Source organism: Sus scrofa, chromosome 10 (genome assembly GCF_054392235.1).
Source record: "Sus scrofa isolate SSC_HxYL_T2T_F1_AM1 chromosome 10, Sscrofa_HxYL_maternal_Yorkshire_Landrace_v2.0, whole genome shotgun sequence".
Lineage (NCBI taxonomy): Eukaryota > Metazoa > Chordata > Mammalia > Artiodactyla > Suidae > Sus > Sus scrofa.
In genome coordinates this window covers 73818563-73834277 of record NC_139392.1, presented here as the reverse complement: position 1 = coordinate 73834277, position 15715 = coordinate 73818563, and the positions used below count along the sequence as shown (strand labels likewise).

At 46.6% G+C, this 15715-nt stretch overlaps 1 protein-coding gene across 3 annotated transcripts in view; it reads right to left on the bottom strand.

Annotated features, from left to right (window-relative positions):
- The window catches only part of FAM107B (family with sequence similarity 107 member B), an 82555-nt gene extending 67288 nt beyond the window's left edge, over positions 1-15267 (bottom strand). Inside the window, exons 1-2 of one of the 3 annotated variants that reach the window (XM_084980258.1) lie at positions 15116-15267; positions 13335-13482 (exon numbers count right to left, since the gene is read on the bottom strand). The gene's annotated coding sequence lies outside the window, so the exon portion shown is untranslated. The remainder of the gene's footprint in view (positions 1-13334; positions 13483-15115) is intronic. The other 2 variants (XM_021064845.2, XM_021064842.2) reach the window with 2 other exon arrangements.
- Positions 15268-15715: the final 448 nt, after the last annotated feature.

The window sequence follows — 15715 nt, the reverse complement described above, 5'->3', positions numbered from 1 at the left end:
GCATTTGCATATAACCTATGCAGATCCTGCAAGTCCTCCTGAAATCATCTTCAGTTTACTTATAATAACTAAGACAATGCAAATACAACGTTCATAGTTGTACATACAACGTAAATGTTATGCAAATAATTACCAGAGTGCAGCAAATACACATTTCATGTTTTGGAACCTTCTGAATTTTTTTTTTTTTTTTTTCTGATTGAAAAATCAGAAGTTGGTGGAATCCAAGGATGTGGAACCTGCAGATACGGACGGGCAACCATACCTGAGTTCCGTATGATCTTGGATAAGTAACTGATGGTCTCTGGGCCTCGGTGTCCTCATTAAAATTATAGTCCTACAACCAATTTCAGTCCTACATCATGGCAAGGATCAAAAAAAGGATGCACATAAAGCATTTAGCATGTGGGTAAGAAACACCCAAGTGTTAGTGATGGTCATTCTGGGATGAAGTTTAGTTCTAGCTCAACCACTAATGAGCTGTGGGGTCTCGGGCAAGCCAGTTAACAGGTCTGCGCATCGGTTTATTTGCCGAAAAAGTGAGAAGTCTAGGTCAGATGATCTCCTGGTCGCTAAGGCTTCCCCTCTGTGACAAGGTAGGATATTTTATATTTCAAATTCTTTTTATTATTTATTTATTTATTTTTGTCCCTGTAAGGGCCGTACCCATAGCATATGGATGTTCCCAGGCTAGGGGTCGAATTGGAGCTACAGCTGCTGGCCTACACCACAGCCACACCACCACCAGATCTGAACCTCATCTGCGACCTCCAGCACAGCTCACGGCAACACAGGATCGTCAACCCACTGAGCAAGGCCAGGGATCAAACCTGTGTCCTCATGGATACTAGTCAGACTGGTTTCTGCTGAGCCACGGCAGGAACCCCTAATTTCAAATTCTTTTAGGCTTTGAGTTGTTACACCTTTATGATTTATTAGTCACAACCGCAATTCCTAATCTTGAGACTGTGTCTGTGGGGCTTCTAGAACCTGCTTTAAAAAGATCCTTTCCACGATGTGGCTTCTGGGAACATGTGCCGGCAAATAAGAAAGCCTGCTTATGGCAGGAGGAGTCAATATACTTTCCATCCCAGGGGCCTTCAAATGTTGGGACTGAGTCCGTGTCAGACTGCCAGTACATGTCCCAGGACCCCTTGGCAGTGATGGAGCACACACAAATTACATCCATTTGCCACCACCACCACCCTCTTTTAAAAGGAACTCCCAATTACTTCCTGCTGGAAACACTGCAATAACCTATCCTTTCCGATCTTAACAATGAAATCGAAAGCTGTCAGCCCACATCCATTTCTCTTACATCTAGGCAGAAGAAACTCAACTGTTTCAAGTTTATCATTCCCCTCCTGTATTTTTAAACTCATCAAAGACTTCATTCTTCTTTTATAAGGAAAGATGGGGCATCAATGTCTTTTCACGACAGGTAATTTTAAATGATGATTGAAAATGATGATCTGTCATGGTCTACACCTTCATGTGGAATTCTTTTGTGTGTGTGTGTCTTTTTAGGGCTGCACCCATGGCATATGGAGGTTCCCCGGCCAGGGGTCGAATCGGAGCTGAGGCCGCTGGCCTACACCATAGTCACAGCAACATCAGATCCAGATCCAAGCCTTGTCTGCAACCTACACCACAGCTCACAGCAACACTGGATCCTTAACCCACTGAGCGAGGCCAGGGATCAAACCTGCATCTTCATGGATACTAGTCAGATTGTTTCTGCTGAGCCATGATGGGAACTCCCCTACACATGAAATTCTAAGTCAGAAACCCATGCCACAATCTCTTCATTTAGGTGGTGGCTAAGCACCCAAGTTAGCAAATACAGACAGAATTTAACCTTGCTGCTCAACAAGACTTACAATAAAATCAACCTGGCACAGTAACATTCATAAAAGATTGTGCAAATGCTAATTAGCTCTAATAATTAGAAGTATTCACTATGTGTGGATGAAGCCAAGCCAATCACTGCTTCTCTATTAATTCTCTAGTTATCCCCAAACAGGCACCCTGGCCAGTTTAAATCTCATCTCACACTCACTAACATGCTCATTAAGAAAGAAGAATCACAATCTCTCATGAAATAATCAATTCAGGCAACAGACCTCAGTGGATGGTAACAGACGCTGGGAGAGAGGCTGATGAGGAAATACACAATGAATGAATCAAACTGACATCACATAAGCCCAATGTCCAACCTCAGTATCACTATAAGGTTGATAACCAGACACTGTCCTGAGATGATGGGACACAAAGTGTTCAACACCATCAACAAACTAATCCTGCCCCCAAAAGCTGAACATAAGTGTTTGAAAATTAATAAACATAAATCTCATTTAAAATGGAATGAAGACAGGAGCTCAGCAGCATGGACAAAGATGAGGATTCGATCCTTGGCCTCACTCAGTGGGTTAAGGATCCGGCCACAAGGGGGAGTTCTCATGCCCTATTACTCTATGTCAGTGTAGACCCAAAAAGAAGAGATACTTCTGCATTTCCAACAGAAAGAAGGTTATTACTTTACCACCCAGCAGGAGGAAGGAAAGATTTCTCTTTGCCCAACAACAGCCCAGCCAATGAAAGACTGTCACAAGTCAGCCAATGAAAAGCCACTACACTTTGATCTCCCAGTTTCTTCCAATAGAATCTTTGTTTACAACAGCCTGTCCCAACTCCCGCTTCTCCTCTATAAAAGAATGTTCCTCTTCTTTGTTCTCTGGACTTACATGTGGTTCACCTTAAGTCGCCATGTGCCAAATTGCAATTTTTTGCCGTTCCCGAAAAAATCCATTCTGCTGGTAAAATAACTGGTTGTTTTATTGATTTACATCAATAAATCTAATCAAGCTTTAGTGCTAACTTTCAGGGTACAGAAATACAGAGATTAGCAGAACACTAAAGAGAAAACTTCTCACCAAATCCAGAATGTAGGACATTCTACACAACTGACTTGCTTCTTCAACAAAACAAAAACTTCAGGAGAAGGGGGGGGGGGGTTTGCTCTAGAGTTAAAGCTTCAAGAAGCACATCAAATGCAATGTGTGGGCTTTGTTCAGACCCTGATGTGAAGAAACTCAACGATTAAAAGACATTTTTAAGCTAATGAGGGGCGAAATCAATGCAAGGAAGATGGAGATTCCTGCGGATTCCTGGGTTGCCCCAATCCCTTGCCTTCTGATATCCTGGAATGGCACATTCAGCCACCCCCTTCCTGCAAGAGCAGGGCCCATGAGCAGATACTGGGCCATAGATGGCTGGGCCACACCCAGCTCTGCCCAGGAAGGGGAAACTCTCCATGAGAGGATTCCCAAGATCCTGGTTGGTAAAACTAGAGGCAGTTCCTGGAGCCCTCCAGGGAGGAAATTTACAGGTTCCTGTGCACAATTTGTGCCAATAAGATTCTAGAAGCCTTGAGCTTCCTATGAAACCCATTGAATTGATGTAAAAAGCATAAAATCAATGCTCTGAGTAGAGAAGTCAGCATTTGAAGCAAGCAAGATACCTATGAAATGGGAGAGGAGGAAACAAGATGAACGCCCAAGTGGTAACTCCTCTTTTGCATTTTTTTTTTTTTTTGCTCTTTTTAGAGCTACACCCATGACGGGGTTGAATTGGAGCTGCAGCTGCTGGCCTACACCACAACCAGAGCAACTTGGGATCTGAGCCATGTCTGCGACCTATATCACAGCTCATGGTGGTGCCAGATCCTTAACCCACTGAGCAAGGCCAGGGATGGAACCCACGTCCTCATGGATACTAGTTGGGTTCCTTAACCACTGAGCTATGACAGGAACTCCAATTCTACACTCTTAAACATGGCTCCATCCCAGCACCTCTAGTCCCTGGAGAGTTTTGTATAGTTCTTTTTGTCTATCACTTTCTTTTAATAATTGAGCTAGAACTTGCATAAAGTACAGGGCACACATATTTTTTTTTTTTAGGGCTGCACCTGCAGCATATGGACGTTCTCAGGCTAGGGTTTCAAATCGGAGCTGCGGCTGCCAGTATACACCATAGCCACAACAACTCAGGATCAGAACCACGTCTGCAACACTGGGTCCCTAACTCACTGAGTGAGGCCAGGGATCAGATCTGCATCCTCATGGATACTACTCAGGTTCATTCCCACTGAGCCACAATGGGAACTCCCCAGGCACATTATACCTCCTGAAATTTAAATTGGATTTGGTATGGCTGCCTGGTTATCACATCCCCTCTCCTGAAGGCTACTGCTGGTCAGAAGCAGGCCTGGAAGGAGAAAAGAAATAAGTAAGGACCTATTTCCAACTTCTGGGCTCTGTCTGCTGGTGTCCTGCACGGCTGATGCAAGCTATCCAGCCAGGACACAGAGTCAAGTTACTCAGAATGATAACTACAGACCAGGCTTCTTCATTGCATTTTTTAAGTCTCTCCCTCTGCTCCCAAAACCTAACTCTCTCAAAGCTTCTAGCTCAAGTCATTAGGGATTTTAACTTGCCACCACTCCCCAGAACTGCCCAGTGTGTTTGGAACACTGGTTGTCCCTGTCTGCCCAATTTTCAAGACCTGGAGTGTCACTGGTTAGGCTTTTTAAAAAAGAGCCAATTCCCCTGTGGTGAAAACCATAAGAAGAGATCAACAAGGATGTGAAGGAAATCTTTTTAGAGCAACACGTCATACTGTTAATTTTCCCTCTTGGAAACCAGGTATTCTAAAACAAATGGCTTCCTTTCCTTGTTTGCTATTTTGAACTAGTAAATTGGGACTATAATTAAAAATCCCTAAAAATGAAAGCTATACTACACTTAAAGAGTTAGTTTAGGAGGTCCCACTGTATCACAGCGGGTTAAAAATCTGACTGCAGCGGCTCGGGTCACTGCAGAGGGGCAGGTTCAATCCCTGGCCCTGTGCTGTGTGTTAAAGGAGCAGGTGTTGACACAGCTGCAGTGAATGTTGAAGCTGTGACTTGAATTCAATCCCTGGCCCAGAATCTTCCATATGCCATGGGTGCAGCCTTAAAAAAAAAAAAAAAAATTAGTTTAATGATGCTATAATGCCACTACAGAAAGTCAGGAGACTATGACACCAGTAAAAAGTGCCCTGACCAGAAACCAAGAGCAGAAACATTGTGTAAAGTCAGTCCTTATTCCAAAGAGGTTATCTCTTATGGTTAAATTATGTACTTGATAATCTTTTTTAAAAAACAGCTACTTGATAATCTTTTTTTAAAAATTATAGAAGATAGGAAGTATTTAAAAATCTAAAAATTTTCAGATATTTGTGATGCACAAAGAAATCCTCTGTGATGGGGAACACAGAATCCTCCGATATGGATTATACGCAAATGGGAAAAAACAGTATTTAAATAGAGATTTGTTACATGGGGGGAAATGCATTAAAAGCATTATAATGATATAATACAAACATTCTGAAAAATGCATGATGCCTAGTTAAATTCCACCCATTAAAAATAAGGTCACAGTCTTGGGAAACGTCATACAAAAAAGAGCATTTCTGGTAAACACAATATTTAAAACACAACTCAAACACACCAGCTCTGCCTAATGACATAATTGTGTGTTTTTCATTTGGCACCACCCTCACATCATGAGTAAGAAAGCTCCTTCACCAATGGGTCGCTTTAAGAAGCTATCGTTTCCACATGGTGATGCCAAAATTAAAATGCAGAATAAGCATCCTCCTTAAAACAACAGTTTCAGATTTACCTGGCAAGTCTATTATTCCAAATGGGATTCCAAGCCCTTTCTGCGGCTAAGATGTCAAGAGCTTTATCAGCACGGTTAAGGGAACACAGAGCAGAACCCAAGGCAAAAAGTTGTGCAGAGAGAAGGCCCAGATTTGATCCCAGCTCTCAGAATCTGGGGCAAGCTTTTTCAGCTCTTGATGCTTCCTTTCCTCATTTGTAAAACACACTCATGCTACCTCCCTCCCAGAACTTCTTGGAAGGCCACAGAAGGTAATGAACAAAACCTTGCCTGGCATAACAAGAAATGCTGGCTATCATGATTTCTATCATTATCTGAAGGCCCATCTCCGTGGAACTCGCTCTCATCAACACAGAGCACCTCTTTCTGACAGAGGCAAAGAATGTTCCTTCAAAGCCGATGTGTCGTACAACAATGGACGAGCCTCAAAAACACTCGGTTAAATGAATAAAATCGGACACAAAAGGCCACACACTGTATGCTTCTCTGTGCAGGAAATATCTAGAAAAGGCATACTCCTAGAAAAAGAAGATCAATGGTTGCCAGAAACTGGGGACGGAGATAGGAACTGACAAGCATCTAAAGCTAGACTGGGGTGATGGGTGCTCAGCTGTACACATTTCCTAAAAATTACGTAACTGTACACATTTAATAGGTGAATTGTAAGGTATATAAATGATACCTCAATAGTGCTGTGCTGGGAAAAAAAAAAAAAAGACATATTTTCAAAGTGTTTGCACAGGTACTTTCTCACCAATCTATTATGACAGCAAACTCAGACATTTTACAGAGAACAGCCAAGGCCGGGGCAAGGACGAGAGCTGGATCCTAATGCCGACTTGCCTTTGTCCCATGGCAAACTCTGTCTTCCCACCAGAACAAGCTCTGTGCAGGCAGGACTTTGTCTGTCCTGCCCCCCATCCTGGCCACATGCCCCAGGGTCTGGCACGGGGCCTGGCACAGAGAATACGTCTGTAAACACTTAAAGGAATAAAGAAACCTTGTAAAGCACTCAGCACAACACGGGCCAGGGAGGCCGTGCTCGAGAACAGCTAGTTGTTGGAGTTTCCATCATGGCTCAGTAGTAATGAACCCAACCAGCATCCACGAGGATGTGGGTTCAATCCCTGGCCTCAATCAGTGGGTTAAGGATCCACGGTTGCCATAAGCTACAGTACAGATGGCAGACGCAGCTTCAATCTGGCGTTGCTGCGGCTGTGGCATAGGCTGGCAGCTGTAGCTCCGATTCAACCCTTAGCCTGGGAACTTCGATACGCCGTAGATACAGCCCTAAAAATCAAAAAACAAAACAAAAAAAGAACTACTAGTTATATTAACTACAATAAAAATTAAAAAAAAAAGAACTGCTAGTTGTTAATAAAAAGGACAGGTATGCATTATTATTACATTTTACAGATCAGAAAGTGGGAGCCTTACGAGGTCAACTATGTCCGAGAGTATAGGACATGCCCACAGGGCCTCCTTCCGTGAGCACAGAATAAGTGATGCTCCCACCCCAGCAGGAGCCCAGTACTCCTGGCCCTTCTGTGTCCTTTTACCTTCAAAGAATCACCTTGTCCTAGAGAGGTGGCCAGCAGGCTACCGCACCCTATGGCAGTCCCAGGAACGACAGCTTATAGTCCCGAGCCCGCCACTGGGTGTGATGAAAGCAGGCGTCCACCTCACTGTCCAGGACGCTCTAAGAGACGGGCCAGGGGGATTGTCTCCATTTTATAGACAAAGAAGCAGAAAAAGAGAAACAAATAACCTGCTCGAAAATCACATACACACTAATTAACGGTGCACTTGGGGAGGTCCTGTTATGGCTAGGAACCATGAGGATGCAGGTTCAATCCCTGGCCTTGCTCAGTGGGTTAAGGATCCGGCGTTGCCGTGAGCTGTCATGTAGGTCACAGACGAGGCTCAGACCCTGTGTGGCTGTGGCTGGGGCGTAGGCCAGCAGCTACAGCTTCGATTTGACCCCTAACCTCGGAACCTCCATATGCTATGAGCGCAGCCCTAAAAAGAACACAACAAAAACAAAAACAAAACAAAGCAAAACAAAAAACCAGTGAAGGTGGGCCTGGGATTCGAAATATGAAAGACAAAGCCACTCTCTTTCCAATACACTATGCGACTCTGAGAATCCATGAAAAAAGGAAAAGGAAGACAAAGAACCCTGACCACAGCTTTATGTATTTGAAACAACATTAAGACATAAGGGAAAAAAACATTCTAAATAGAGTCTTTCTATACATTCTAATCCACAATGACCTTCTAAACTAACCTCAGCACAGAGGAATTCTGTGCTCCATTAGACAGCCATAAACAACTTCTGATCATGTACACCGCGGGAGTTTGTACTATGACTGGACAGGTTTTATAAACTCATTAGCATGGATCAGACCCAGATGCCTGAAAAACCTGGATAAAACGTGAGTTTTAACTTGAATGCTCACGAAGTGTGCTCCGTGTTACCGATATTAATGACACAGTAAAGCTTACAGCACTGGACCACAGATAGCCTCTCACCTAGACACCTGACTGTGACATTTCCAGAGCGTGACAAAACCTGCGTCTAAAAATAAAATAAAACATGCTATTGCTTTTTTTTTCCCTTTTTTTTTTTTTTGCTTTTAAGGGCCACATCCATGGCATATGGAAGTTCCCGGGCTAGGGGTCAAATTAAAGCCGAAGCTGCTGGGCTACACCTCAGCCACAGCCACAGAGGATCCAAGCCAAGTCTGCCACCTACACCACAGTTTCACAGCAATGGCAGACCCTTAACCCACGGAGCAAGGCCAGGGATGGAGCCTGCATCTTCATGGATAGGGTTCATTACCATCGAGCCACAACAGGAACTCCCAAACATGCTATTTCTAATATCAAAGTCAGGTTATCTTTAAAACAACCCTAAAGGCATGAAGCCATCGTGAGGGGCTGGGCGAAGAGAGAAGGGAGAAAGTCCCTGATCCCACTCCCAACCCCCAAGTGCCTCATCAGAATCTTGCCAGCCCTACTGTTACTAAAACGCTGGGGGTAGTAGAACAGGGCCTAAACACCCATGGCCGGCCAGCCATCCCATGGTTTGGGACTTAAGGCCCTCAGGAGGTAGATCTTACTAAGCTCATCTCACAAACAAGAGCACTAAAGCTCCTGGGGGCTTTGTGACTTGGGGGGAGGGGCGTGGATCACAAAGCTGGGGCTTGGTTCTAACTCAGATGTGTCTGGCTGCAAAGCCCCAAATTGGGTGTTCCTGATGTGGTGCAATGGCATCAGCAGCATCTTGGGAGCAGTGGAATGCAAGTTCTATCCCCAGCCTGGCACCGTGGACTAATAATGTGGCATTGCCACAGCTGCGGTGCAGCTTGCAATTGCGGCCCAGGAACTTTCTATATACTGCAGGGCAGCCATAAAAGAAAAAAAGAAAGAAAGAAAGAAAGCAATGTGCCCCATTTCCCCAATCCCACCCCTCTCACCTAGGGGTGGCGCCAAGCAGGGCTGTATCCCACAGATGCTCCCCTATAATACAGTTGGCACCGACAGCACAGAGGAAAAGAGAGAAGGAGGTGAGAAAATCCTCCAGACACTGCTTCCTAACAACCCACTGGGATGCATACAGCTGGTCTACCTGCATTCTTTCTCCTTTGGAGGCTCTGCAATCCCCCATCTAAGACTTCTCCCTGTAACGACTGCTAAGGATTTATGATTCAAGAGCACGGCCAGGAACAGCACTGCAAACAGCCCAGAGGTCACATCATTTCATGGCCTCTAAGACAGGGGGCGGGGACTTTCTCTTCACACCAAAGATTCCCAGGACTTTGCTGTGTGTAGAAACCATTACTGTCACCAAAGCAGGCCTCCCTCCCGCCTCTCTACACGCACACAGCACAGACTACGGCTACTGCTTTACAACTGCTCTGCACCAGCTGCTTGGCCCTAAATGAGATCCTTGGTAGAACCGGTGCTGTGAAAGAGTTTGCTTTCAGCTTAAAGCAACAGTTCTTCCTCTTTCTGCATCTCTCCCCATTTTCCTTCCTCCGGTTCACGTGAGGTTAAAAAACATTCTAAATAAGTCTTCCCACAATTTCCCCGCCAGCCTCTTGTCTTATCTTTTCATTTGTAACAGAACCTCGGATGGGCACAGATGAAGTCACCCCTCCTCCTGTCCCCACCCACATAACACTAGCGCTCAGCTCCTGGGAGTCCCTCAGACCAGCTGGGACACCATGTCCCCACCACAATCAGCCTCCCAGGGCCAGTGGCCTGGGAGTTTACCTTCATCAAGAACACCAGGGGCTCCCATTGTGGCTCAGCAGTAATGAACCTGACTAGCATCCGTGAGAACTCAGGTTCGATCCCTGGCCTCAATCAGTGGGTTAAGGATCCAGCATTGGCATGAGCTGTGGTGTAGGCCACAGACTGGGCTCGGACCTGGCATTGATGTGGCTGTGGCTGTGGCCAGCAGGCAGTTGCAGCTCCAATTCAACGCCTAGCCCAGGAACTTCCATATGCCCTAAAAAGCTAAAAAAAAAAAAAAAGGACATGAGAACAAGACCATGGTTTCCTAGTTCCTTCTGAATTTTGCACTAGAAAGTGTCCCAACCCTGCCGCCAAATTCTAGACAAAACGGAACAGTCCTGCAAATCTCTTCTGCCAAGCCGCTACCACCATGCCCTTAATGGATTACCCCTGAGCAAATCACACACATTCACGCCTCTCCCCACACCCTTCACTAGTCAGGAACCCAACACCGCAGCCCCAGCTGGGATTTCCATCATTCTTTCTGAAACACCTTACTTCACAAAGTGCTACTGTCCCCTTCGCAGCTCTTAACGTGACTGTCACTGAACAACACTGGTGTGATTCCATGCAGCACTTTAAATACCCTCCTCATCTGCCCTGCCTTTGGACAGGGACCCCATCAGACTGGTCAGCGGCTGTCCGCCCCATGCGAGAAAGGCGCCGGCACACGGGAGGCTCTAAGGAAATGTTTGTTCAATGAAAGAACGAAGAGAAAACGACGCTTCCCCCATCAGCCTCGGAGAGAGCTGCTCCCCGACTGACCATAACTAAGTGGCAGCTGGCCAATGAGTTTCTTTCACTGATGAGGTCCTGGACTCAGCAGCATCAGATGCGGTAAATGCGTTGTTTCCTTTTCAGCAGCATTCCCTAGGTACTTTGCACAAGGAAAAGTCTACAGTTCAGATGAAGGAGCAAATGTAAAATTAAAAAAAAAAAAAAAAATCTCGGGTGGGAGCTAGAACCATGAGAAGAATGTTTACCAGCATCAGGGTCATGAATGATTTGGGATCTTGGTTTTGCTTTTTAATAGTAATACGAATGGTAGAGGACTAGGAAAGTTCTGGAAGATGCTGTCAATCTTCCATTAAAATGAAAATCTGGTGTTTCTGTATTGTATTGTTTTCAGTAAATCTTAAGTGTTTTGGATGTTGGTGGGGGTGGAGTTCAGACAGAGAGGGCCCAGCACTTCTTGCTGGAGAAGGAAAAGGAGAGAAACTGGTCTGCTCAGCAAACAAAAGGCAAAACTAGGCCAAGCAGAGACAAGGAAATTACACAAGGAAGCGCAGTGAAGCCTCATCAGGTCACCGCAGCACTAAGTAGCCCCAGGGCTGGGCAGAGACTCCCCAATAGCACAGTTTTCCCCATACAACGGGGGTGGGGGGGGGAGGCAGAGAGATGCAAAATCCGGTCAATGCCCACAGCTACTTCCTCCAAAGCTGAAAAAGGCTGACAAGGAGTTCCCATTGTGACTCAGTGGTAACAAACCTAACTAGTATTCATGAAGACAAATGTTCAATCCCTGGCTTTGATCGGTGGGTTAAGGATCCAGGCAGACACGGCTCAGATCTGGCGCTGCTGCGGCTGTGGCGTATGGTATAGGCCGGCAGCTACAGCTCTAATTCGATCCCTAGCCTGGGAACTTCCAGGTGCTGCAGCTGTAGCCCTAAAAGACAAAGAAGAGGAAGGCTCACAAGTCATTATCTCCTCCAGATATCTGGGGACTTCTAAAAATGCCTCCATTCGAGATCTCACCCAACCAAATTTCCTGACCCACTTTTTCCGAACATTTGCACAGAGAATTCTGGATGGAGGGGGCAGGTGGGACATAATGATATGAAGCCTCCCTCTTTGCAGAGAAAAGTTTTCCACCTCCTCAGCCACACTCCTCAAAAATCAGTAAAAGTCTTTTCCACATTTACTTGGGACATTTTAAACAATGAAGAAACCAAAGGAGTTCCTGTTGTGGCTCAGTGGTTAGCAAATCCAACTAGGAACCATGAGGTTGTGGGTTTGATCCCTGGCCTTGCTCAGTGGGTTAAGGATCTGGCGTTACCGTGAGCAGTGGTGTAGGTCGCGGACACGGCTCGGATCCTGGGCTGCTGTGGCTGTGGTGGAGGCCAGCAGCTACAGCTCTGATTCGATCCCTAGGCTGGGAACCTCCATATGCCACAGGAGCGCCCCTAGAAAAGGCAAAAAAAAAAAAAAAAAAAAGAGAGAGACAAAAAAATGAATGAATGAAAAATGAATGAATGACAGCAGCATACAGTTTAAGGATGGGATTTCCCATAGCACTTCTCACACACAAACCAAGTCTACTCTTTAAACATCCTAGGAATGGAACAGGCAGCTGGCCATCACAACTAGCCAGAGCAAGTCCAGAGCCCTGGGCCACTCCCCAATTTTTCTCTCCTACCTACAAGGCAACAAGACTTTGAGGAGCAAAGCGACTCAACTCTAACCAGCTTGGCTATGCTGCTTAGACTGTTCGAGGATTGAAAAATAAGATTTAGAGATTTTCACACCCCCCTTTTAGCACCTATTGACATCTGTATGGAGAAAGGTACCATTATTACAGCAGATTACATACTGCTCACAGCCACTGATCCTCCATTTCCACAGGGTACCCCTGCAGATACCAAAATCCAAGGATGCTCAAATCCCTGGTCTAAAAGGATGCAGTTCGATGAACACAGTCGGTCCTCTGTATCCACGGGTTTGGCACCTGCAGATTTGATCCTGTATTGGTTGATTATACGGATACGAAATTTGAGGGCCAACTGTAATACACACACATCCCCACCAAGCACGCATGCAGATTAAGGAGCCCCGTTAGAAACAGGAACAAAGACTGCACCTGACAGCACACAACCACAACTTCCTTCTTGCAAAATCTTCTAACTTCAAAAAGTATTGCATCATTCTAATGCTCAATCTAGAAGTTCTAAACACTTGTCTCCAAGGCCTCTTTGTGACTTTGCAAACAGGAGAAATTCAACGTTGGTCAATTTTACAAGTGGAAGATAAATGTGATGACAGAAGCCGTCAGGGGCCCAATGTCGGGTTGAGCAAAGTGTTCTCTGTTTTTGTTTTTCACCGAATACACACCCTCAAAACTACCCACTACTCATAGGAAAACCCTTCTTATTTTACTTTCTCAATGCAAGGTCTTTTAGAAGCAATCATGTCACCACCTACAAAACCACTGCTATGCCTTGTTCTATGAAAAGAGCTCCTTTCCATGGTATAATTCTCAAGAATCTCAGAATACCATTCTATTTTAAATAATTTTAAAGCTGAAAGGCTTACCTTTATTTTTAAAAAAACTCAGGGGTGGGAAGGAGTGGGACACACAGGGAGTTTGGAGTTGGTGGATGCAAACTGTTACCTCTGGAATGGAGAGGCAATGGACTCCTGCTGTACAGCAGAGGGATTTGTATATGACTGGTTCAGTTTGCTGTACAACAAATTGAAGAAACACGGTAAATCAACTATAATTTAAAAACATTTTAAAAAATAAAAGAAATTAAATTTTAAAAAGTCAACCCCAAACCACTCCTAAAATCCAAAGAATATTATTTTCAATGTTTCTGTCGTATTACATTCTTCCATTTTAAGTGGAACTTGCATTGTTTTTTCTACTTCTTCCCTCCCCCTTCTGTACAGGTGGTTATTTGCCAGGCTACAAGGAAATATATTTCAAACAACTTGTTGGCAAGCCACTGTTGAAGACTATGGCTATTAGAGATCATAAATTAGATTGATGTGAGTGATAAAGATTAATAATCAGTAACTCTCATTTATTCACACACGCACACACACACACACACATTCACAACGGCTGTCACGCCATAAATGAAGCAAAGATGCCTTTATCCTCAGGGTATGTTTGGGTGGTTGAGTATTTGAGTGACTTTTTCCTCCTATATTTCTTTGGAAATTTTTAATAAACATATATAATTTTATACTTAAAAGTTTTAAACTGGAAACTACCAGCACTAAGAAATCTCTAGACAGGAATTCCAGATACTATTTCAACTTAAGGCAACTTGGACAGCTAAAATCTCCAAAGTGCTGGAGGGGGAACGAGTCCGGAGGAGAAACCAAGAACCTGTTAGCAAGTCTAACAGGCCTCACCCCCGTTTTCTGTATTTATTTTAATATCACACCCACTTTAATCAAATAACTTTGCTTTATGGTCACTGAGAGGGTATGGTATCTTGATTTGCTGCAGAGACTAAGATCTGTAATTTATCCTCAACGGGATTCCTTTTCACATTTCAGAGGGACTGCTACCATCCCCTACACAGCCTGTCAAAACCTGGCCCGACGCATCCGCGTCGTCCGTGAGGAACCTGAAGATGTTTGGAGAGAAGTTAGGAGAATCAAAATTTTAGGACTTGGGTGCAGAGTCCACCCAACTTAGTGGGTTCACTGGAGGAGCAAAAGCGGAGAGGAAGCAAATACGGAAAAGTTACTTGCAGACTGTTTGGAAACAGTGCCCGGGTCACCTTTAAACCAGCGGGGCAAACCGGCCCCCCGCAGCCCCTCCTTTGTTTGCCCAGGCGGAGGCTCGGCTGCGCCCGGGCAGCGAGGGGCGAACCCAGCGCCCAGGGCTCGGCATCTGGCCGTGTGCGGCGCACCGGGTGGGCAGCGCATCCCCGCTCCAGGCAGGGTCTCTCCATTTTCAGGGCCGAGAAAGCAACAATAAGCCGAGCAGTGTGGCCGCCGGGGCTCGCCTCCCTCGCGGCGTCCCCCGGCTACCCCGCACCCCGGGGCTCCCAGAACCACTGCGCGTGACCCCCCGCCACGCCCCGGGCCCGCGCCCCGCGTCCGCCCCCGGTACGGCGCTGGGTGGCCCCGGGCTCCTCGCACGCCCACCGCCCGGCGTGCAGTCCTCGCGCGCGTACAGGGACCCTCCCGCCCCAGGGCAGGCCGGGAGGGGCAGCCCGGCGACCCTTCCTGCCCCGGAGACCCTCAGGTCGGGAGTCGAGGCAGGGCGGGCGGCCGCGCAGTGGCCCCGGCGGGCACCCCGCCTCCCCCGAGCTCCTAGTCTTTGTGTGCAAAGTAAGTGCGGGAGGCAAACCCACCTCTGCGCGCGCACAAAGGCGCGCGGCGCCCTTCCCGGCGCTCGCTCCGGGCGTCCACGGAGGCGCCCGGCGGCTATAGGCGGACGGAGGCGGCGCGGGCGGCGGCTCAAACGGCGTCGGCGACTGCCAGTCCGGCGCAGGGCGGCTCTTTCACACCCGGCGGCCCCGCGCGTCCGAATTAAGCGACGGGGCGGGGAGAGGGTGGGGCGAGTCTGCTGATGACACGCCCTCGGACACGCCCCGGACACGCCCCGCCGCGCTGGCTGAAGCTCGGTGCTCGGGACCCGGGCCTCGGGGGGACTGTGCTGGGAGAGTCTCGCGGATTAGGTTCCGGGAGGTTTTCCTTATCTGGTTTTAGGCTGGTTGGCTTCGGAAACTCTCCCAGGAGAGGGAATATTGGAAGGGAAAAAAACAACAACAACAACAACAGCTGAGTGTCACCGGATGAGTGAGAGCGAAATGGGAAATTAAAGGCGGCAGGCACGCGTTTGCGGGACCCACGATTAAAGATCTCTCTCTCTGTCTGTCTCTGTCTCTCTCTCTCTCTCTCTCTCTCTCTCTCTCTCTCACACACACACACACACACACACACACGAGTTC